This window comes from Chaetodon auriga, chromosome 11, assembly GCF_051107435.1.
Source record: "Chaetodon auriga isolate fChaAug3 chromosome 11, fChaAug3.hap1, whole genome shotgun sequence".
Lineage (NCBI taxonomy): Eukaryota > Metazoa > Chordata > Actinopteri > Chaetodontiformes > Chaetodontidae > Chaetodon > Chaetodon auriga.
Genome location: NC_135084.1, coordinates 15795086 through 15818350, shown reverse-complemented (window position 1 = coordinate 15818350; position 23265 = coordinate 15795086). Strand labels below are relative to the sequence as shown.

The 23265-nt window shown below is 47.6% G+C and overlaps 1 protein-coding gene across 4 annotated transcripts in view; it reads right to left on the bottom strand.

Annotated features, from left to right (window-relative positions):
• Window positions 1-23265, bottom strand: part of zmiz1a (zinc finger, MIZ-type containing 1a) — a 99691-nt gene that overhangs the window by 37810 nt on the left and 38616 nt on the right. The window lies entirely within an intron of this gene.

Here is a 23265-nt window from a genome sequence, read left to right as displayed (position 1 = left end):
GTCCTGTTCTCTGGACACAGTGGGGGATCTTCTCTCGCCCTCCTCCTCCTCCTCCTCCTCCTCCTCCTCCTTGTCCTCAGTTATATGGCCACGCCGTTTCTTTTCTCTCACTGCTATGTGCTTTTTGCTCCCCTTTTCTATAGCCCTCAGACATCATTAGAGCCACCCAGCATGCGCCTCCTTTCCACCACCTTCCATTTTCCGTTCTATCATTTTCCTCTCCCCGTCCCTCATATCTCAACCCTCCTGCCACTCTCCCTCCCTCCCTCCCTCCCTCCCTCTCCTTCCTGGGGCCCAGTGCGGGAGCTGCCATAACAGGAGGTGGAATGGATTCATTTGCTCTAATGTGGTTTGGGCTGCAGCGTGGCACGGCACAGAGCGACACTTTCTCCCAGCGCGCAGAGCTTCTCTCCCTCTCTGTCTGCAGTTCATGTGTTTTCAAACAGGCCAATCAACACCACTCAGCTGTGCTGGCCTCTCTCTCCCTCTCCCTCCTACAATCTCTGCTCTCAGCGTGTCTGGAAAAAGCCACCGGCCCTCTCTCACACACACTATTATCTCTAGTGGCGAACTCCTATAGCCAGACAGTCCCTTTTTTTTTTTTTTTGCTCTCATTGCCTTTATTTTCTCCACTCTGTCCTCGGCTTCTTCATCTTTCTTTTTACAAACCCACTTCCACCATCCTATCTCTGTCTTTCTGCCTTGTTTTGTTCTCTGCTTTATTTTGCTAATCCTCTCCTCCCCTAATCTCTCCTCCCTCTCCTTCTCCCTCCCAGCAAAGCCAGCTATTGGTCATATCGTTCCCTCCGGCCTTTGGAAAACTCAACCCTCTGCGCAGCATCATAACCACCAGCCTCTATAAAAATTTGACGTGACTTGTCCCAGGGTGAAAAAAAAAATAAACTCTAAATGTTGCTGTTTGTTTATCTTCTGTTTTAATGTGACAACCACAGGAGCACCGGGCAGCTATGTGACACCCAACACTGCAATGCAAACAGCTGTGATGTGGGGATATGCGAGCTGCTCCGTCGCTGTCTATAAATATGGAGCTTCAGTTGGGGAGCATTGCAGGCATGCGCCACCAGATACCCCCGAGAGCAGCCGATTATTTCACCACTCAGTGTGTGTGAGATCCAAAAAAAAGAGCACTAGTGCACTAAGTGCCCTCTCTCTTTTTGCCAGTGCTGCACATTTAGGGTTCAGTTAGAGATTGGCAACACTGCAGGACTTCATTTGGAATCTGCATACGTTGATAATGGTCGTATGACATTATTTATAGCTTTTACGAGATATTTACACACTTATCCAGGCTCTAGTTGCACACTAGGGTTTGGTGATTGGGTGAAAATATCTCCTATAATTGCCTCGTTTGCAACCCTGCTGCACACACACAAGATATTGAGACAGCGTCGAACAACTTTTTTCAATTTCCAATAAATCTATCAGTCTTTAAGACTTCTAGTCTTACGTAATGTCTTCAAGTTTAGTCAGTTTCAAAACAGTTTCATGATTCACGACGTCATTCAACTTACAGTTCCCTCAGGAGTCGGTGGAGACCAAATACGGAGCTAAAAGGAGAGTGAGTACTGGACAACTGTGGCGACAGACATGAATGCTGATGAATGCTAATGTTGCTCCGTGTGTGCTGGACGAGTAAATGTAAGCAACTGTTTGCCAAGTTCTCCATGTCAACTTAATACATCAGTGTTTACAGCTTGTTGCGCTGCCACAGAGCGGCCAGAAAGTTAGCTGGTAGATGAGTACCAAGTAGCTCTGCTCAAAATGCTCTCCCTGAGGCTTTATGACCCTTTGCTTCCTCATATTCATACGTGTGTGTGGGTCCACGCTGCTGCACGTGCCCTTGTTTTTGTTTTTATCACCTCGAGTGCATTAAGAGGGAAAGGCCATCTATCTAACCTTGAGATGTGAAATCAGGTCATCCATGAGCAGAACGGAGCTTGAGCGTCACATGATGAATGAATGAACTCCTTATTCCATAGAATGTTCCAGTTGCTGAGGTCTATAAATACCAGCTGGGGAAGATTGTATGTCCTGGCTGCCACATACGATTTTCCACTGTCATGAAAGGCAAGATTTCTATCACTCGTGATGCACAAGGGATGAAGCAAGTGTGTGTGTGTGTGTGGAGAACACAGGGACAATGCGCAGCCTTTGTAACTGTACCAGGCCATCACAGGGCTGCCTGAGATATTGAGCCCTTTTCACTGAAAGAGTGCATAAATCTCATAAGCTTTATTAAGTGGAATAACAGCAGTCTAGTATGCTTTAAAGAGGACTATATGAGAGGAGATGACAGTGTATCTGAGGAGAGGGGGAGAGAGGAGAGTGATTGACAGCGCAGTCTGACAGGCTTGTGTAAAGCTAACCTTATGGGCCTGACTCCAGCAGAGCTGTTAGCTCACACACCGCCCCCTGCGACTGCTGAATGGGTAAACTGACAAATTCCATGTCCTTCGGTTTCAGCACCGGCAAACTGCTGACCCAAATGCAATTAAACAACATCCACTGGGGAGTGTAACACATCAACGTACGGTAGCATATGAATGTGCATGTGATAGTCTATGTGGGGGGAGAGTGATGAAGTGTGTGCAGGAAAGAGAAACAGAGAGACAGGGGCAGAGAGTGAGACTTACAAAGAGTGAGTGTGATTCAATCTGCTCAGTAAGCCATGAAATGGTATTGGTGTCATTAGGGAGAGCAAAAATATATCTGTGCCAGTCTGCCCTCCACTCCCCTTGTCTTTGACACTCCAAAAGCACAATCCTTAGGAAAAAAAAAAAAAGCGAGCAGCCCTGCCTCTCTGCACTCGCTGGAACAAAACATCCTACAGTGCAGCAGAGTAACCTTTATTCCTGCCTCTGATCGTTCACGGGACAAATGTATTAAACCGTTAAAAAAAAAAAAAAAAAAACTCTTACAATTAGAGATCATGCTGAAGTCATGGAACATGCACAACATGCCAGTTATTGTAAGACGCTGAAAAGGTCATTAGACAGCTGTGCAAGGACTGCTTTATAAAATAGACCCTTTCAGCGCATAAGTGATGAGAAAAACATCACAGCCTTGCTTATTCAGTGACCACAAAACCGATGGACGGCACACAGCACGAGCGAATCCGGCGGACAGAGGACGACGTCAGTGGACGGCTCATGACCTGAAGCTGCACCAGAAAGACAGACAATTTAACAACAGCTCCCACAAACGGCTTCATCGGCTCACGGAGATTTCTTCAGCAAAGAGGGTTCAAATGTGTTCATCAAGGTGCTTTGATGGCAGGCAATGGAGGAATACTCTTTATACACCACCAAGCCAGTGTCTCTGCCATCCAATAAAGAAAGTAAACAGTACAGTAACATTCAAAAACAGTACAGAATCTTTATTGATTTTTCTACCGCCCTGCCTGCAGTGGAGCGCCTGTTGAGTTGGTGAAGAATAAGGCACTTGTTCAAGGGCACTAGAACAAGACTGATGTTTGCTAGCAAATGCACCAGGTGCTCCGGCAGAAGAAGAGTCTGTGCAACCGGCGACGCAACCAATACAAACAAATCGTGTTTTCAAGCTTTGCACACTGAAATCCTTTGACGGTGGATTCTTACTGAAACGGCTAAATAACCTTAGAGACAGCGAGACCTTCCTACACGGGTCGAGGGGAGACTGATGCACTCATTCATCTTGCTCTGTGTGCGCGGAGCTGCGAAAGAACACAAAACATCTGCTCGCTGTGAAAATGAAACAGCCTAATGGCGTACACAGAGCAGCAGTTTCATTCACTGATGGGACAATCCACACAGGTACTATTTGGCACAGCGAGCGCAGAAAAGCAGCGTTGAAAGGCTAATGTGCTTCAGTTCAGCTTTCACAAAACACTCTTTCAGTGCTAAAAAGCACTCCATTAGTGTGTGTGTTTATTTGGGACCCCAAGCTTTGTTAAACATCAGCTTATCTTGACGCACGCGTGTGTGCATAACATGTCGGGATGGTGTTTGACATCGCAGGAAGACACAGAAACACACATCTTCGAGCCTCGAGAGGCTTTAATGTGTGTATTGGTGCTGCGATATGCTTCCTCTCTAAACTGTTATTCTACCGCGGCTCTGCTTGTGAGATTCGAGGCATGTAGAAGGGCGGGAAGGAAGACGAGACGGACAAATAGATGGGAAGAGAGAGGGAGAGAGAAAAACACTCATACGACATATTACATGCAGTGGGAGGCTGGGAGAGACGTGCAGGGAGAGATAGGGGGAAATGGTTGCAGAGCAGCAGAGGGAGATGGCGAGAGGTCATCCCTGGGTAATTTGTTTTGGTCCACTCAGAGCGCAGACACACAGGGAGCAGGTAAACCAATTACAGTGTGACATGAATCACTAAGACCTACAGGCAGCCACGCAGCTGGCCGGCCAGCCAGCCAGGGCAGCCGAACAGCCGACCAAGCGCACGCTGTCTCCTCCCCTAAATGCTGGTCGGTCACGAGCCACAGCCGTCGCTCCTCCCTTGACCATGCGAGCACATCTGGAGGGAACTGATGAGAGAGAAAAAAAACAAATATAATTTCCCCCCGCGGCCTCGGCGCCGAGAGACCCTGCGATGCTCGGACGGCTTTTTAGCATTTATCTTCAATGCAATCTGGATGTTCCTCTGAAAGAAAACACTTCAGAGTGGCTGCTGGGAAACACTGCAGATTGACCCCGACACGGGAACGGAATAATGCGGCGCATTTTCACGAAAACCGGGGCCTCTACGATGGCTTCATCTGCGCTAAATCAAATCCAATCTGACAGCATGTGTTTGGGCTCTTCGTCTCCGTCCCATTTTCAAACCACAAACAATAATGATAATGCTACGGCTCTTTTGAACAGGCACAAGTTTGGGTGTCAGATCCCAACGGATGCCGAAGCCAAGCCAAGCACTCCAGGGGGAGGTTATAAGTATTTACATGACAAAGACTTAAGCAATTACTTTAATTTCCTTAATCGCCCGACGGCTGTCAAAATGATGTTGTGTCAGACCTCAGTCACACTCACGCCACCGGCTGTGTAACGGAGAAGCAGGAAACAACTTGTAAATAAACAATGGTGTAGGTCCCTTCCTCTGTGGCATCAGCCCTAATCCTCGAGCTGATGTTAAACTGACAGGAGCATCATGAAAATCCACCCGGCACGGAGAGGGAAGAGAATGAAGTTGACGAGGAGAGGATTAGATATCGCCTTGGCACTTGGTTTTATTTGATGTGGCCTTGGTGCGCGCTGTTAGATATAGGAGGGGTAAATATTTGATGAAGGGCGTTACGGTGTTGGGCTGCCAGGGGCTGTACTAAGGGAACAACTAATAAAGACAGCGGCAGGCAGGTTGTCGATCACCGCTGGGGCGCTGGCTGAGCAGAAGTGGCTGGAGAGCCGAGCGCAGCCTGTGTCGCCCCCTCAACGTGTTTACCAAAGCACCGTGTCTTCTAATGTTAGCTCAGCGGGCAAAGATAGCTCTTCCCCTGACTGTACATCAGTATGCACTCTCATGCATTTGCACACACACACAAACACACACACACAGAGCACCAGTGGGGCTGCAGCGAGACACAGTTGGAAGAGGTTTCCAAAGATGTTAAATCTACCATCTTGCTGCACCTTGAAATTAATAAGGGCCTCTGAACTGCTCTCTGAGAGCCACTAACTGGCCATTTGCACTGTCTGGAAAAGGCACTCCCTGCTTCCTCTCGCAAACCCATCGCTCTCTCTCTCCATTTCTCTCCCGCTGCTCTCTTTCCTCTCTATCTGCAGCGTTCGCGCAGCTTTTGAGGAGGAAAATTCAAGCGGTTTCAAGCAAAGGTACCTGAACCCCAGAAAATTCCCAGACTCTCGAGGCGTTTATCATCACATCTAAACTGTTGCGATAAACGCAATTATTAACTTCGATTGTGTGTTTTGATCACGGGTATTTAACGCTTGTTGATTTCCAGAGTGGGGGATCAGCAGAGCACTCCTCTAGCTGTGAACACAGGAAAAGAACTTGGGCTGCGTTGGACCTCTGAGCAGGCAGACTGGGAATCATCTGAAAACCAGTTAACATGTTTACACATACTGTAACACCGCCGGTTCAATCAACAACAAGAAGAAGAAAACAAAAATAGGAAATTGTGGAGGGAACCAGATGATCAATTTCCTATGTTTCTTCCCTCCATCTCTATTGTCTTCCTTCCATCTCCACCCTCTTCATCTCAGTCCCCTCTCCTCCTTTCGACCGAGCGCCCCCACCCCTTCCCCTCCTCTCCTGACTCCTTGTTCCCTCCCTCCCACCTCCTCCTCCTCCTCCTCCTCCTCCTCTCTTCTCTCTCTCTCTCTCTCTCTCTCCATTCCTCTGGCCCTAAAACCAGCCCCTCGGCCGCCCGCTTGCGCTCACTCAGATGGCTGTTACCATGACAACCCTGTTCTTTCAGCTCTTGCAAAATAATGAAGACAATGTGTTTTCCATTTAGATGAGTTTTCTGGCGCAGCGGGGAGATATGGAGTGTCCATCTTGCCTCCTCTTTCACTGCGGAGGAAATGTAATAAAAAAGGGTTTCTAACCTCTCTCTCTCTCTCTCTCTCTCCCGCTCTGACACTCCTTCGCTCGCCCTCTCTCCCTCTCCACACACACACACACACACGCACAGGTTAGGGCGCTGTGTAAGCCAGCTGGGTGGTAAAGTGAGCTCAGTGTTTTAACCACAGCGGAGAGAATAGCAGCAGAGGATAATGTGCAACAAAGCACATCATCTGCAGCCTTCAGTTGCATCTCAATGTAAAAAATAAAAACCAAAAACTGACTGAGAGACGTTGCTGATTGAAAAGAAATAAATAAAAAAAAAGTGCCGTGAAATCACAGTGGACAACTTGTTTGCGGTGGATTACGGAGTCCCGCAGCCTGCTGTCAAATCCCAGCTCTGAGAATGATAAACTGTGAACATTTCAGGTCTTATTTGGCGGTTTTTGGGACTTATCGATGATATTTTCACAGCACAGTGCTCCAGCGCGGGAATAAATGCCATGACAACTAAAATTAATGGAAAGAGCTTTCTTTCTTCTTTCCTCTCGCGGGTGTGGATTTATTAACTCGCGCAGCACACGCGGGGGAAACTGCGATCCAACCACTTGTTAGGGGGCTGAAAAGTAACATTTACGCCGCTCTGAGAGGTAATTCAGTTGCAACTTCCTGCCATTTTTACCCAGGGGTTCAACGTAAACAAGCAAATCCTGTTTTTTATTGCTTTCTTTCTAATGACAGCGGCGTTGCAATAAAAAGCTTTGAATGTGAAAAAAGGAGACTTCGCAGGAGGCTTGAAAATTGCTTTCTGTGTCAAAGTTAAAGGTGAAATACTGACTAAATAGAGTTTTGGTCTCCAGTTTCCAGTTGTTTGTGTTCGTACACACCGTTAGGACTTTGCAGAAAATAACATGCCTCCATTTGAAAGCTGAGGCAGAGGTCAGAACTTGGTTTTGTGGATGCTCCTTTGGGAAAACATACAGCCTTCTGGCCGAGAAAAAGGAGCGACACATACTGTACGAGAGAAACAGAGAGAGGGAGCAGTAGAATATGTGTATGTCTGCGTGTTTACAGTGGAAATAGTGAGTCTGGGACATTTTCTTTGGGTCTCTTTTCCAGTGTTTATGGAGAGTGGTGAGGAACAACACTTCCTGAGAGGAAAGCCAGCTTTCCGAGCCCAAACCCTCTTCCAAGCCCCGGAGACGGGAGAGCGCTCTGTCTCCAATTTATGTTTTCCACCCAGAGCCGCGTAAACACGAGTGCAGAAGAACTGGTATGCGTGTGCATGTGCATGGGTGTGTTTCAGATAACACGCGTGCAAAACAAAGGCGGGCAGGCGGACTAATCGCGGACAAATGAGCCAAAACATCTCAGAGCGCGGTGATAGCCCAGTGTTTACTAGCTGTAATAGACCTTTCTCATGAAGGAGCTGCTACAAGAAGGTGACACAAAGAGGGTCAAGCTCCATCTGCAAACCACTCCACTGACCTCCTCCTACTCCTCACACAAGCTTTCTCTCCCTGGCCTGTCAACACCGGTGACAGGAGGGATTTAAAAAGAAAGCTGGGAGGAGGCTCTCTCCTGCTCTCCCTCTCGCAGTCTCTCTCCCTGCCGGCCGCCCTCTGCTCCCTCTTAATTACATCCAGTCCAAATCAGACTATTAATGAAGTCAGTCTGATTTTAACAACACCTACAGGGAGTGACGGAGGGCTTTCCTCAGCCGGCGAACATATCAAAGCAAATCCGGCTCCTGGTCCTGGAAGGTTTGGTGGCCGATGAAATGACACGCGAAGGCCAAGTAAGGCGAGGGATTATCTTCGCTGCTGATTATTCATTAGAACTCCACCAATTTGGCGCTTCTTCCATTCATTCTTCTTCCTTGTCAAAGCCTGGTGCCTACATTACCCACAATGCAACTTGGTGAGTTCAGTCTCAGATTGAGGTGTGGTATGCTAGCTGATATCTTCAAGCATGGATGAGGGCGGGCTACAGGGGTCCAGTAAGATCACTTCTGTCTAACTCCACAACCCCTGACACTGCCTCAAGTGACATCACTTGAGGCAATTTATTAGATCTAGCAAACTTCCTCTGGAGAGCAGTAGTGCCCTTAAAAACCTGTAAACAGACTTAAATACATCAAACCAAAGGAGTTTCCCCTTAAATGGAACATTGCTTAGGGTTGAAAATGCCATAAAATAATGAAAATGCCCTTTTTAGTCTCCATAACTCCAAAATAATCGATTGAAAATTATATAAAAGTGAGAAAAGCTGCACATTCTCACCATTCAGACGGTGAATGTTTGCCATTTCTGTTGGACAAATGAATGATTAATCTATTCTGAAAACTGTCCCATCTCCTGGCCGATGGTTTAATAGACTCATCATCTCGGTCCTGAATCTGATTTCAGCGCTCTGGCAGACCGGCTGAGCGAGCTCCTCGGCTGTTTATGTGAAGGTGTTGGAGGAGGATGCATCATCCATCAGCTCTCTGCTGTCTGAAGTGCAGGGAGGTGGTGACAACTCGCCATGTGTGCTGATGTACACGTTTAAACCGACCTAATCACCATCCACAGAAGCGGCATCATATCGGCTTCTTTTCTTACTCGCCTGCTGTGAGGTAAAACTACCCGCGTTTGATCCTCAAAGGGTGCACCGCCAGCGATGCGCATATAAAACGCGTGTACACATACAAGGTGGGGGTTGTACATTATATAGTGCCATATGTATACAGTGATGGCAGCCTTTTGATGAGCAGGTTGCCCGTATGGGGGCTTTAAAGTGCTCCAGTGATGCAGTCACTTCCCACGTGCATCCATATTTGATGTACAGCATGTGGCGGGAAACAGCCTCTGTGCTCCAGGCGCTCTGATCTACTCAAGACACTGCTGTCAAAAAGCATGATGCCATGCTGGATGTGTGCTGGAAGACTCTCGTCTATATGTTTACACATGTGTGTGAGTGCCATGAGGTGTGTGTTTTTGTCTCTGCGTGTGGACTCAAATGTCTGCCTCTCTCTGTAATACTATTGTCCACAGCCACCTGCAGAGCACAGCAGCATTAGCAGCCCCCCCCCCCTTCCCACACACACACACACACACACACACACACACACACACACACACACACACACAAATCCCAGCAGATCAAAACACTGCACTCCATCAAATCCAGTGAAAAGCCTGTTTACTGATGATCTGGTGTGAAGACAACAGGCGGCTGGACTGGGAGATGGAGAGAGAGAGAGAGAGAGGGGGAGAAAGAGAGAGGTGAGGGGTGAGAGTGGCTGAGGCGCTGAGGCAACCGGGGAGTGGCTGACTGCAGGGGCTTTTATTATCAGCCATTGTAAAGGAGCTAGGTGGGATAATTGGTCTCCTAAGCTCAATGCGCAGCATGCATTTTTAATGAGCCCACACTGTTGCTCTTTTAATATATAGGCAAGAGATTGCAGATAAGTAGGAAATGCTGTGAAATGCTGATGTTTATAGAGAAGAGCGGACTGAGGGAGACATAGAGATGTTTAATTATTCCTCTGTTTCGGCTTGTGTTGTTAATGTTATTAGCGGTTTGTTGCATGATTGCTGTATAAATGTCTTATCGTGCCAGAAAGACGTCTTCGGCATCAGCTGTGCAAAGTGAGAGCGATGGGCTGCACTGCGCGTGCAGATCTGTGTCATAATACAGAACACAGCTGATTGCTTTTAACATCAGTGTGAGCGTTTCATGTGATACACTGTATACAAAACACAGAAAAACATCCTCATCAGTAGCATGATGTTGATTTTAGGGTTCAGCGATTGATCTGCTGATTGTTTTCTCAATTAATAAAATAACTCCTTCGTCGATAAAATGTCAGAAACCCAAGGTTTTGATTTTAAGGATCATAGAAGAGCAAGAAATTCTGCAAATATTCACATTTGAGAAGAGCTGAACTTTTGGGATTTTTGCTTGGAAAATTATTCCCATTGCTGCCAATCGATTTTCGGTTGCTTGAGTAATCCGTTAATTAAGTAATGCTGTCAGCTCTAATTAATTTCAACCGTCCGGCCCAGCCCTTGTCTCTTGCTCTTACAGTGTGACAGCACATCCTATCAATCATTCACCTAATATAAAAAGAAAAGCATCTTTTCATCATCTTCAGAGGGACGGAGAGGAGGGATGAGCCACGACGGACTCGAAAGGGTGATTGAATCTCACCGGCGTCTAGTTAACTCGAGATCTACACGCTCCTGTCCAAATTCACTGCGTGTAAGCCAGCAGCTGACAGAGGCCAACCCTCCCTCAGCCAGACGCTGTGGGGAAGTACAGTAAGCGAATAAAACACACACCAGCTCAAGCCAAGACTTCTGACCTGTCAGAGCACCTCGTAATGTTCTTACTGACCTCAAAGCAACAAAAAGAGCAACCTTTCGCATTACAGCGGTCTCAGGCGGGCATTAGAGGGCTGCGCCGACCAGGAAGCTAAGAGGCTGGTGGCAGGGGGCAGAAGCACCCGAGTTTAAGTGAATTAAGAAAACTAAGTCGTGTTTAGCCCCGGCATGAGTCCATCTCTCCTTGTTGGAGGGCACGGTGCCTGGGCTGCCACCTCGTAATAGCATTAAACACCTCCCAAAGTGATGTTTGGGAGCGAGTACGCCGCAGCCCGAAGGCCGTGAAAGGGCCGCTTACAATAGAGGACCGCACTTGGACTTGGAACAAAAAATGGTTGGGAAGAAAGGGGGAATTAAAGAGGGGTGGCAGGAGGGATAAAGAGAGGACAGGAGGCAGAGAGGAGAGGCGGCAGGTGGAGGGAGGTTGATTAATGACAGGTCTTTTTTTTTTCCCTCTCCCCCTCTCCCCCCACTGTCCTACAGCACTTCCTTCAGGGACCCCACAGACCTCCTCTAGCATCCTGCAGCGAAGCTCTCTGTGAGATCACCAGTCTGGGTCCATCCATCAACGGCGCTCCCATCCTGAATGCGCGAAGCCACAACAGAGGACCCCGCTCCCCTCTGCAGTCACCCTAACGCAGCCTGTTAACACAGCCCCCGTCCGTCCGCTCTCTGCAGCCGATCATTATTTCCATTCTGTCCAAACACGAGTGCAAAATCAAAAAGGAGTCCATGCCGATACAAGTTTTCAGTCGTTTTTTTTTTCCACTTTCCTTTGAAGTGAAAGCTCTCAAATATAAAATGTTCACTAAATACAAGCAAACACACTTTGCCTGCATCAAATACAGCCTAAAAACTGGCCAAATTATAATTCAAATCAGAAGCTTAAATCAGAAAGTAGCGGGTTGTTGACAGCTTTTTGATTATTTTATGGTTTGAACAGGAAAAGCGCACTGATTTCCCAACCAGCATTACAACTGAGAAGCTGGAAACAGGAAACGTTTGGCCCTTTTTCCTTTATTCCCTTTGTCGGCTGAGCAGGCGATGAGTTGACGAACCCTTTCAGCGTTACGCTCGCTCGTTCTTAATGTGACGTGTTTGGACTTTATTTCAGCTCTGTGATGAAACAGTGAACTTGTGGAGTTTTTAAGAACGAATGCACGGTGCATCTTTACAGCAGCTCATGAACATTAAAAGTTGAGGCACTTCCTGGAGCCACAGTCGGGGTGGACATGTTCTCATGCACATATGCCACCGCGCATTTCTGTTTATACTCCGTCAGGGTGGCTAAACAGGGTGCGTAGTCATCAGGCCACAGCCGTTCTCTTTGATGCGAGTACAAAAGCTGCCTAGCGGATATGAGCTAGCCCCCACCTCCACCTCCACCTCCACCTCCTCCGCTGAACAGCCCCCTCCCAACCCGGCGGCCAATCCTCTCCTCTGACTGAGCAACACACACAAACAGAGACGCACAGAGCTGAGCATAAGCATCTGGATCACACAAATGAATTCTATTTTCTGACGGCAGACAGACGGACCCGCCGGACGGTCGCCGCTAATCTGCCACCTCCCCTCCTCCTCCTCCTACTGCCACCACCTATAATCCCTGACAGAGAGACAGAGAGGGAGAAAGAAAGAGTTTATGACAGTGCGAGAGGGAGAGAAGGAGGGACACTTGCATAATGGTGAAAATGGGCTTGATCTCATCCCCGTGCCTGAAATGAAATGGACTGCACACTGGCTAAACAAACACTTGTTGGCCACTTTGCTAATGCTACTCAACACAATGGAAGACGGATGATGTTTCATTCGCGCTCTTGGCTGCCTTCTTTGATTTGCTGGCACTGAACAGCGTATATAGCAGGAATAATAATAAACTTTGCAGTCCAATGAAAGCTGCAGCGGCGTCGGTCTCACTCAAGTGTCGTTCGCTGACAGAAGACTCGGCTGCGAACACGCTCCGACTGAGAAAACGCACAACCAGAGCCATATTTCTTCCAATTAAGTGTAACTGACTTGTAATTTAGCCCAATCTCCTGTGGCTTTGTATGTGACCCCGCCGCCACAGCAGCGAAAGGGGTGTGGACGTAAAAATGAGGCGTATGAGTGTGTGTCTCGCGTGCTACAATATGCGCTTTGTATTCATTGCAGATAACAGGAGGCCGCTGGAGGAGAGAAAACAGCAGCCATTGATTTTGTGTGCTGGGCAGGCGTTTCTCCATTCCAGAGACTGGTCGATACGCACACACTGAGAGCAGGGAGCACCGGGAGGGTGTGACGGGGGGGGGGGGTTGCGCGCCACTCTGGACACTGCGTACACACCCATACGCACACGCACGTATCGGCAGTCTGCAGCGAGTGGACGCAAGATCTGACAGGTAATCGCGGCTATCTTATTACCCGCCGGCACGTTCACAAACACACACACACACGCACACACGCAGGCATGATCAGAGGCAAATACCACCACTTTGCAAACACAAGTCTGAATGAAGGCAAAATGAACAAATGGACTCAATAAGGCAATTTCTTTACTGTGAGTGAGGCAGGAGAGGGTGGGGGCATGTTTCAGCATTAAATCCTTTATCAAGTAGCCGGCAAATCAAACATTGATTTCCATGAGCCAGTGTGCCAGAGGCAATAAGGATCTCCCTCTTCAATCGAGGCAGTGCAGGCCACACACACACACACGCACACACACACACACACACACACACAACAATAAGTACACAAACCCGCCGACTGCAGGCACTAAATGAACTTTATGTCGAATAGTAATTGCCACAATCTGAATAGGAAAAACATTTGCGAGGGTGTGTATGGTCGGCCTGGTTGGGAGCCAGAGGGAAACACCGGTCGGCTTTGATCAAAGACGCGCCGCCTGGGCTGGACAAGTGGCCATTAGAGGGGACAACACGGACAAATATGAGATCAACTCACGCTTGTGTTTAATGTGAAAAAAATAACCACCCTTAACTTTTTATACTACCTGCTAAAGAAAGGATGCTCTGACATGAAGCTAGATGTGAAAAATGTCTTCCTAAAGCTAAGTGGTCCAAGACTTAGACGGGAGGCAGTCAAGAGGACGTGACACAATCCATCCATTAAAGGTGATGTTACTCTGGCGGGTGCAGAGAAGGCTTTAGGTTACATAACATTTCCACAAACACACTCCTCTTTATCAAAAATTTGCGAAGCAGTTTCTTCTTAAGAGTTCAAAACCTGCATTTTGTCCATGTGTACTTGCAGTCTTCTTCTTCCCTGCCTGCACGCACACCACAACATTGCTCCATAGCTCTACTAGCGGTCAAAAACTCCACAGAGCGCTTTTAAAAACATCTGTGCATGTGAGCGGTTCTCACATGAGGCCCAATATCTCATGCACTATGAGATGAAAAAAGGTATTAATCCTTCGTCAAACCTGGAGATATAACAGCATTGCTGCCCATCAATAACCCGTTTACACAGCGTCCAAAAAACACTTACTTTGATGTGAGAGCATCCAGCTGAAAAAGTCACAACCTGAGTCAAACTCCACTGAGCACACTAGGTCATTCTCACAGCCAGCTCGCTCCCATTTAAATTAAACCGCCGTGACGTTTTAAGCTGTTAGCCGAGAGCCGCTCAGACACAGAGGATGATGAACAGACTCACACAGAGGAACACAGAAACATAAGCATGTAAAAGATACACGCACAGGGAAGCAAAATGGAAAAACAGGCTCAGGAAATTGGCCAGTTCCTGTATACGAGAGGTAGAGGAGAGAAGGGGGGGGGGGGGGGGTCGAGTGGAACAAAACAAGAGGGAAAGACTGAGAGAAAAAGACAGTGTGTCTTATGTAACTTCAGCGTCGCTCTTATTTTGTTTTACAGACACACCAACATGTCAGATTGTCAAGAGTTTCCCATAATTATTAAAGGAGCCTGATGAAAGTGTTGGGAGGAAACAGGCACGTGTTCCAGTGAGCCGTCAGGACGTGGTCGCATGTGCATAACGTCCAGGAAACTCTCACATACATGGGCCACATTTGTTGATGCATTAGTGCGAATGCATCAGACAGCCATTAGAAAACATGTGTTTTTAGTCTGCTTGCCACGAACGTGCTGATGAATCCCATCCAATTGCAAATGGTAAAAAATGCTCAAAATAATTGAGAATTAGCATAATGGCCCTCCCTTTAAAACGCTGCAGTGTTTAGGGCAAAGGAGACGGCCTCCATTCACAACCCTCTGCATCGGAAATTCAGTGATGAAAGTAAGAGGACTGTGACTGTGATGCAGGAATGAATTATAAATGGCTGATATGAGTCATAACATTTCATTCAGGAAACAAAAAAAAAAAAAAAAAAAAACAGAAAGAAGGTTTGATGAATACCAATATTTGAGAATGAACGAATGAATCAATGCATGGATTCATTGAACACTTCATTACTGGGGACGTGTCTGCCGTGTCTGAGAGGGACTGTTTAGAGCTGAAACCGCTAATCAATGAATCAACGATCACAAGATGAAACAACCGTTCTGCATAATTAATCAGTCGTTCGTGTCATTTCTCAAAGCAGAAAGTCTTGTCTTTGTCTTATATGATATTATGGTTAATATCTTAAGACTTCTGTCGAACGAAAAGAGGAATCTGAAGACAATGATAGGGTTAATCAGCTGATTAACCCGAACGAAAACAATTGGTAGAAGGATGTTGGAATGTGGATAATTTCATCAGTAACCTGGAGCTGTTTCACAGTCTTTACAGCTTCTGTGAGGGTGTAAAAGTACATGTGCGACTATATGTTCTTTGTAATCTTGTTTTCGTCTTGTGTGTCAGGTAGTCTAGCCGGACCTTCCCTCGCCGTGCCTCACCAGAGCTCAACTTTGACCTCTGAGGCCCTCGCAGCAGAGCAGATGACCCCCGGCTGTAATCCGAGCCTTTGGGTTTCCACTCTAACGTGAAACCAGACGGACACCTGACCCTCTGGATCCTCGCTGGGCGCATGTGGACTCAGACACGGGGAACAAACGCAAAACACACGCAGACGGGGAATCAGAAACACATGTCCAATCGACGCAGACACGCACTTAAGTACACACGGGACACAAACAACTCGACGGGCACGTAAAGGCGCTTTCAGTGACGCACAAAAACCCACGTTCAGGTGACTCCTGTGTATGATTATCCTCACGCACACAAGCGGTTCGCACTTTAAACAAGCATTTCTCAACCTGAGCAGCAGATATTACCTTGACTCTGTCTACTGTATCTGGGCGAGTGCGTGCGTGTGTGTCTGGAGAGAGTGACAAAAGAAACACAGTAAGTACGCGCTGCTCATGTTTCTCCCGCGGACGTGTCGAGTCTTTGTCAGTGGACGGACAGAGCTGGAAAGAGAGTGAAGAGAACCAAAGAGCAAACACACAGAGAGGTCTGCTGATCAGGCACCCCAAATCTGGACACCCCTATATCACCCCTATACTAACGTCATCTCCTCTCCGGTTGCAAACAGTGCATTTCTTGGGGACTATTTTCAGCCGTGGATTAATACACATTTGGCGCATCAGTGAGTATTTACAGCAGCAGGCTGGTGTCTGTGGGATGGAAATAAGCTACAGTGCCCATGTTCATCGTGATGAAGGAACATATCAGCCAGTGCAATGGTGTGGCTCACTGATGTGTTTTCAATGACTTTCGGACGACAGTGCAGCTCTACGGCACAGAGGAAGAAGCCGCGTCGGGCTGCACAGGCAAGATCGCAGACTCCAAGTGAGGTACTGACAATATTATTATTCTGCCATTGGCGTACATGCAGTAGCCACTCCTGACGAACACGGACAAACGGGGAGGTGAGGTGGAGATACGAGGTGAAGGTTGATGCATTCATTCAATGTATGAATGGACTGAAGCTAATAGAGGGAACCTATATGCAGTATAAATGGACGTAGGCATACATAAGCGTGTCCTTTTTTTTTTCAACAGTTCATGAAGAGGAGCTACTCCACCGCTGGCTGTAGTGAAGGGGGGGGGGGGGGCAGCAGCTCTGGGCTCATTGTGGATCCACTAATCCTTCACTTATCTGAACTACGTCAGCGCTGCTGCTGGCCCCCACCTTCACCTCCATTCTCTCGCTTTCTCCCTTCTTTGGTTCCTTCTCCTCAATTTTCTCCCTCCAGCCCTCCACGCCCTCACAATTCCCGCCCTGCAGCTCTCATTCAAGCCTTGCCTCCCCCCCCCCCCTTCCAGCCCCCCAAGGTGCTGCTTGAAATCCATCCTATCTCCTTTCCTTCCTCTGGACAAAACAGAGAAGGTACAGGGAGTAATAAGACAGAGCAGCAGGGGTCGGATGGACCGAGTAAGGTTATTAAGCCTCACACAAACACACAGTTCGCCACGGGGCGACTGAGGTGAGGCCCCCGGAGGGCTAGGGGCCATTTCTGTTTGTGTGTGTGTGTTGAGAAGGCACTTTATGTGTTCATGCTAGGAGGGGTGAGAGAGGCCACCCACCTTTTCCTGGCACTAACAACCTCGTGTCTGCTTGATACTGTTTCCTGAAGGCAAACACTACAACGCACGACTACGTCATTTCAGAAGAAAGCCACCAATATTCAGTGCTTTGAGCTGTTCGTCAATATCCTGAAACAGGTTCACATTCTTGCTGAAAAAGACCCAAATTCTGCAATTGTGCTCCAAGAAAGGAAAGGCCTCTTCAAACACCGTTTAGGCCATCATGTAACGGCAAAGCTGTCCACTGAAACCTAAACAAATTCACTGAAGTGAGTAGCTCCTTGAGGCAGAGTGAGACATGTTTCAGTGCAGGTTTTACAGACTGTCAGCCCCCTTTTTTCTCTGGTTGAGTAAAAAAACTCCCACATTAAGCTTTAAAGAGTCTTTTGGGTTCCTCTCTCTAATAAAAGAATAAAAGTGTACATGGAAATTATTAATGGAATCGGATGAAAATGCAGCATTAGGCTGACCTGCGCTAACGGTGGCTGGGGAGAGGAGAGGGGAGGAGAGGTGAGGAGAGGAGAGGTGAGGTCCAGCTGTAACTAGCTCTATCTTTAGAGCAATAAGGATAAAGGCTCTTTAAACAGGATTTGGCCTGACCCACCACTCTATAGCTGGGAGCTGACACAGCAGTGCGCGGCCAGCGGTGGATCATTTTTCATCTCCAAATCTGCTTTGGCATGGTCAGGAGTGCCAGTGTGACTGCATGCATGGCTAGGAGGGGAAGCATGGCACGCGCACAAAACACAGAGGGGAAGGGGGGGGGGGGCTCTGAGAGGGGAGGGGCCGCCAGCCAGGGTGCATTGTGGTCCGTCTCTTGTGGGTTATTATTGGTGCTATTCTGACAACACGAGGCTGGGTCTTCCCTCACTGCTCAGCTGAGCAATCAGGTCACCTCATCTTGACAGACACAAACACACGCACACACAGACGTAAACAGAGAGACACGCACACACACTGACGCGCAGACACGCAGTACATGCCGCCTGCAGCTGTTGCCAATGATGTCAGTCCTGATTTGGCCAAACTAGCCTTTTGTTTCGCAGCATGAACACAGAGGAGAGGAGGAGGAGGCTTCATTTGGCAGCGCAACAAGAGTTCTTCTGTCTCTGAGACTGTTTGGATTGAGGATTAGCTACCGGTTGCTGACATGAAAGTCTGAAAGCAAAACAAAGACATTACTGTGCTTGAACGCTTCATATCTTAGACAATTGATCAGCTTTTAAATAATCGTTGCAATCACTAATCAAGCAAAAATGCTAGGAAATTCTCACCTTCTCAAAAGTGAGAATTTTTTTCCTGTTTCATATCACTGAATTAAGGATGCAGCTACATATGTGTTTCCGTATGAGGACGGAGCGTAAACAACACTTCATCTTGGACAAACTTCACGCAAAAGCGCCTCGTAATCAGCGATATGGATCAGATATTTTTAGACAGAAAGCGGCGTAAACCGCATTACGTAAATGGTGAAAGTGAACAGAGGGAACAAACAGCTTACACCAGCTCCTGTGCACTAAACTGTCAAAAAACAAACAAATCTAAAAAGCTACGAGCTCTTGATAATTGCCAGCCTCCACAGCAGGTTACTGACACCTCGCTGTAATGAGCTGTTTATAAACTTGAAAAGTATGAAACTGATTTTGTATAACACAAAGTTAGAGACCGCTGCTCTAGTCAAACGCCCCCCTACCCTCTTTCTCCAGCACACACACACACACACACACACACACACACACACACACACACACACACACACACACACACACACACACAAACACTCTCCGCCTCCAACCCCCTGATGTCTGTTGGCAGAATTGTCTGAGGAGCTTAATTGGTACCTTCTCATTTTTTCCTCTTTCTCACTCTCTCTCTCTAACTTTGTCACTCTCATTCAGCTGTGTGTGCGTGTGCACATGTGTATGTGTTTGTTACGTTGCGGGGAAAAAAAAAAGCATGAGTGTCTCTGTGTTTTCATGGCAATAGGACAAGAGCGTGGGTGCCACTAAATGAAACAGAGGCCAAAGCAACTGCACACTCTGTGGCAATGTGATTGGGCGCGCCAAGTCGGTTAACCAAATCTTGGAACGAGCCCCGACTGAATAAAGCGCACGCACGCACACACACAAGCGAATGCACAGGTACACACACAAGTTGTCCTGGTGCCCAGGCAGCTTTCCTGCTGCCGATAATGAGGAGGTTTGGAGATGTGCATTTGTTTGTGCGGATCTAAAACACACACTTTAATGGCTAACTCGATGGCGTGCACGCTCTGCCAGTCCCACGCCAGCTTCCAGCGAACAAAATCAGCACTCTGCCTGCTTCCGCATTTGTGCGCAGTAGCTTTTATTGGTGCACGCGCGGGAGTCACATATCACACCTGCTGACATGAGATACAAACATGGCATGAGCCACTCCTCGACTGAGCTATTATGCTGTCAGTGACATTTTCGAAAAAAAAAAAACAATCCGACTTCTCCTGACATTTCGAGCAGCGGCCGGTTACAGCACGCGCCGCCGTACGAGCAGCCTGCCTCTTGATCTGAGATGTGTTTTCGTGGAAGCCCGGCAGCCAGGCCTGCTTGTTGGAGCAGTGATTTGATTAGGTCTGCGCTGATTACAGTCTTGTTGGTTACGACGTACGGCTCTATCAGACAGGGCGACAGGGAGGGAGGGAGAGGGAGTGATTGAGAGCGGGACTGTCAGTTTGTCAAGCTGTCAAGAGCAATGGCGTATTGTACTTATGTGCTCAGCCGGGGTGTGCGTGAGTGGCTGCAGGGAGATTCGAAATGAATCAGCTGATATCAAAGAGCACCGGTGAGGATATTAATACAAATCTGTTGGCGGTTATCAGCACTCAGGAGAGTGATAGGACGCTGCGCGCGAACTGGCCCCTTTGAATCGGATCACGGCGAAAGGAAAAGGAGCAGCGCGTCTGAACGGCTCCCATTTCACAAACAACGCTATCGCAGATAAACACTTTCATCGGCAAGTGCCTTGTCTTGGCATTGTGCTCCGGAGCTGTAGACTTTGCAGCACGGCGGCTCAACCGTGGTGCGCAATATTGGCTGAGGACAAATAATCTGAAAAGCCTCAAATGCCCTCTGCCTTTGTAAGCTTTATGAAATATTAACCAAATTAATCTACAGTCTCTTTCCCCCTCAGAGAACATACTGTACCGCAACTGATTCACTGTAAACCAACAATCATTCCTGAGATTAAATCTAAGAAACGCATTTTTGATCTGGCGGAGCCGGGGACAAGGTGTGATCACTCTCTTCCGTATATTATGTTTTCTATTAATTAAGTCTGGATCAGTGAGCGCTGCCGTGCGTGTGGAAGTGACAGCCACAGAGCCGCGGCGTCCCTCAGCACAGCTTTATTGCTAACAGCGAGTGTGCCGGGTGGAACGGGCTATTATAACATTATGGGGCTTAACAGATAGCAGCGCAGCATCTGATCGGAGGTCAGATTCGTGTTGTGCCTCGTGAAGATATTTTTAAAGACCGATATGATACCCTGTATAGTAAAGCAATTTCTAGAGGCCTCAAGGCAGAACAAAAGGGCAGAGTTCACCGAGAGCAGAAAGAGCTTCACTCCGAACATGTGACCGAAAAAACGAGGGCCGCAAAGCAAAATAGAAAATCATTTGAGGGGATTTTATAGATTGCAGATTTAATGTCCGTCTGATGGAGGGAAAAAAAAAAGAGAGGGAGAGAGATCAGAATTAATCCTCTTAGCTGTTTGTTTGGTAATCTGATTTAGTCTGATTTTTAGGCTGCTATCTCTGGTTGTGGTTACTGATGCTGTCTTTGGATTGACCACGGCCATTTTCACCTTCAATACCCCCCCGCCCCCCCGTCTGGTATATTAGGGTTTGGGCTTGACATACAGTGTAAACAAAATATCGGCATATGTAAGTCCCTGCTTCACCAAATCCAGCGATGTGTCTGCTTATGAAATTCCCCACTCTGACATTGCTCCAGAGAAGCACACTACGGCTGTCCCTGCTCCAAATAAATGACCTACTTTGCACATTAACACACATTTACATGCAGGCAAATTTCAGGGCAGCTTGAAAGTTTCTGTTCCCGGCTCAGACGCTTCTCGCTTTAAGTGCGACGTGGCTCTCGTCCAATTCTTGGAAAACGCAGCGATTTTTTATTTATTTATTTTTTTTAAATTCTCCTGCCATTTTTGAGGGGATCACTCCGGCAGTGCAGATGGACGGTGACAGGTTAAACCACGTTTCCTTTCAGCCCAACTGGAAAATAGGTGCGTGATATGGGCCAGGGTCTCCAGCAGACTCGTGCTTTTGTCGTGTTTAAGGAAGGTGAGGCTGGCACAGAGGCCCACCTAAGGCGCTCCCAGCTCAGGCAGAGCTATTTCCAGACCACCGGCCCCTCCCGTCTCCTCCACCTCCACCTCTGGTGGGGAAACCACACCACTGCACAGGCCCCAGTCACAGACATGACTCAAGAATGGATCCATTATTCACACAGGCTGTTAGGGGACTGGCACACGAGGGTGGGATGCGGTACTGGGACACGAACACTCACATTTACTTAACTTAGAATTGCTCAAGCAAGCAAAATACATAATGAGAGTTGAGTATTTTAATGGAAGAAAACAGGTAGCTCAGCATTAGACGAGTATAGCTGAACGATGTCATGTAAATATGCACAATGTGATTTGAGTGATGTAAAATAATTGAAACCGCTCCGAACGGAGCAGATTTGCCGCTGTGTCCGTGTGCATGCTCAGTGCTGAAATGATATGTGTGAACAGTCAGGGACCATGTGACTGCAGGCACAATACAAAGCAGCAACACAATAGTGCAATGAAAGTCAACACAGCTTCAGACACACACACGTCATATCAAGTTCAGAGAACGCTTGACAGCACAGCACAGCTCCGCGCAGCTCGACATGGATGAATGTGCAAGTGCTCTCACACACGCGCTCTCTTTCTCAAACGCACACACACACACACACACACACACACACACACACACACACACACACACACACACACACACACACACACACACACACACGGAGAGGCCAGATTGTATACGAGTTTGCTCACGGACCATGATAAGAAAATGTGGTAAATGCGGAATCTGATATGCATGACTTGAGGTTTCTCTCTGCCTTTCTTTTCCTCTTGGAAATCGCAGGTTGCATCCATAATTTACACCAGCCTCCGTCTGTTTCTCTCTTTTCCACTCTGCTCCCTCCCTCTTTTTTCTCCCTCCATCTCCTCTTCTCTCTCCTGGCAATCTGGCTTTTGCAGCTTTGCTCATTAGCATATTGCAGAATGTGCAGATGCCACCAAAAATTATTCACCTTCCAGCGCTTTGATGCCGTTTCACTTGTGTACAAACTACACTGTCGACATCTTGCACGGCTTCCCAAACAAAAGCTGAGGTACAAGGTCTCCTTTTACTCAAATGAGTTGGGGTCATAATGCGACGTCTTTCAGTCTGCCGACTCCTCACATCCTCATTCACCCCAATTACATCATCCATCACTTTGACCAAAGGTATCTGACACCGAGATGACGATTGATGGAGTGTTTCTTCAGCGTCAAGATTTAAATGAACACTTAATATTCATGCAGCCCGAGTCAAAACTGAATGCATAATATTCATGCTGTTCAAAGGCTAATTGAACACAGCATTCATGCATGTGTTTGCATTAAATGGAGCCCTGTCCTGCAGGTTATGCAGCAAATGACTGGAGGATGGGGATACGGGGATTAGCAGCTGTCCTTCTCTTGGGAGATCGATATTGGTACTGATAGAGGCAGATCAATAGCCATGCATGGTAACTCACCATTGGTTCAACACTGCTAACACTGCTGTTCAGGTTTC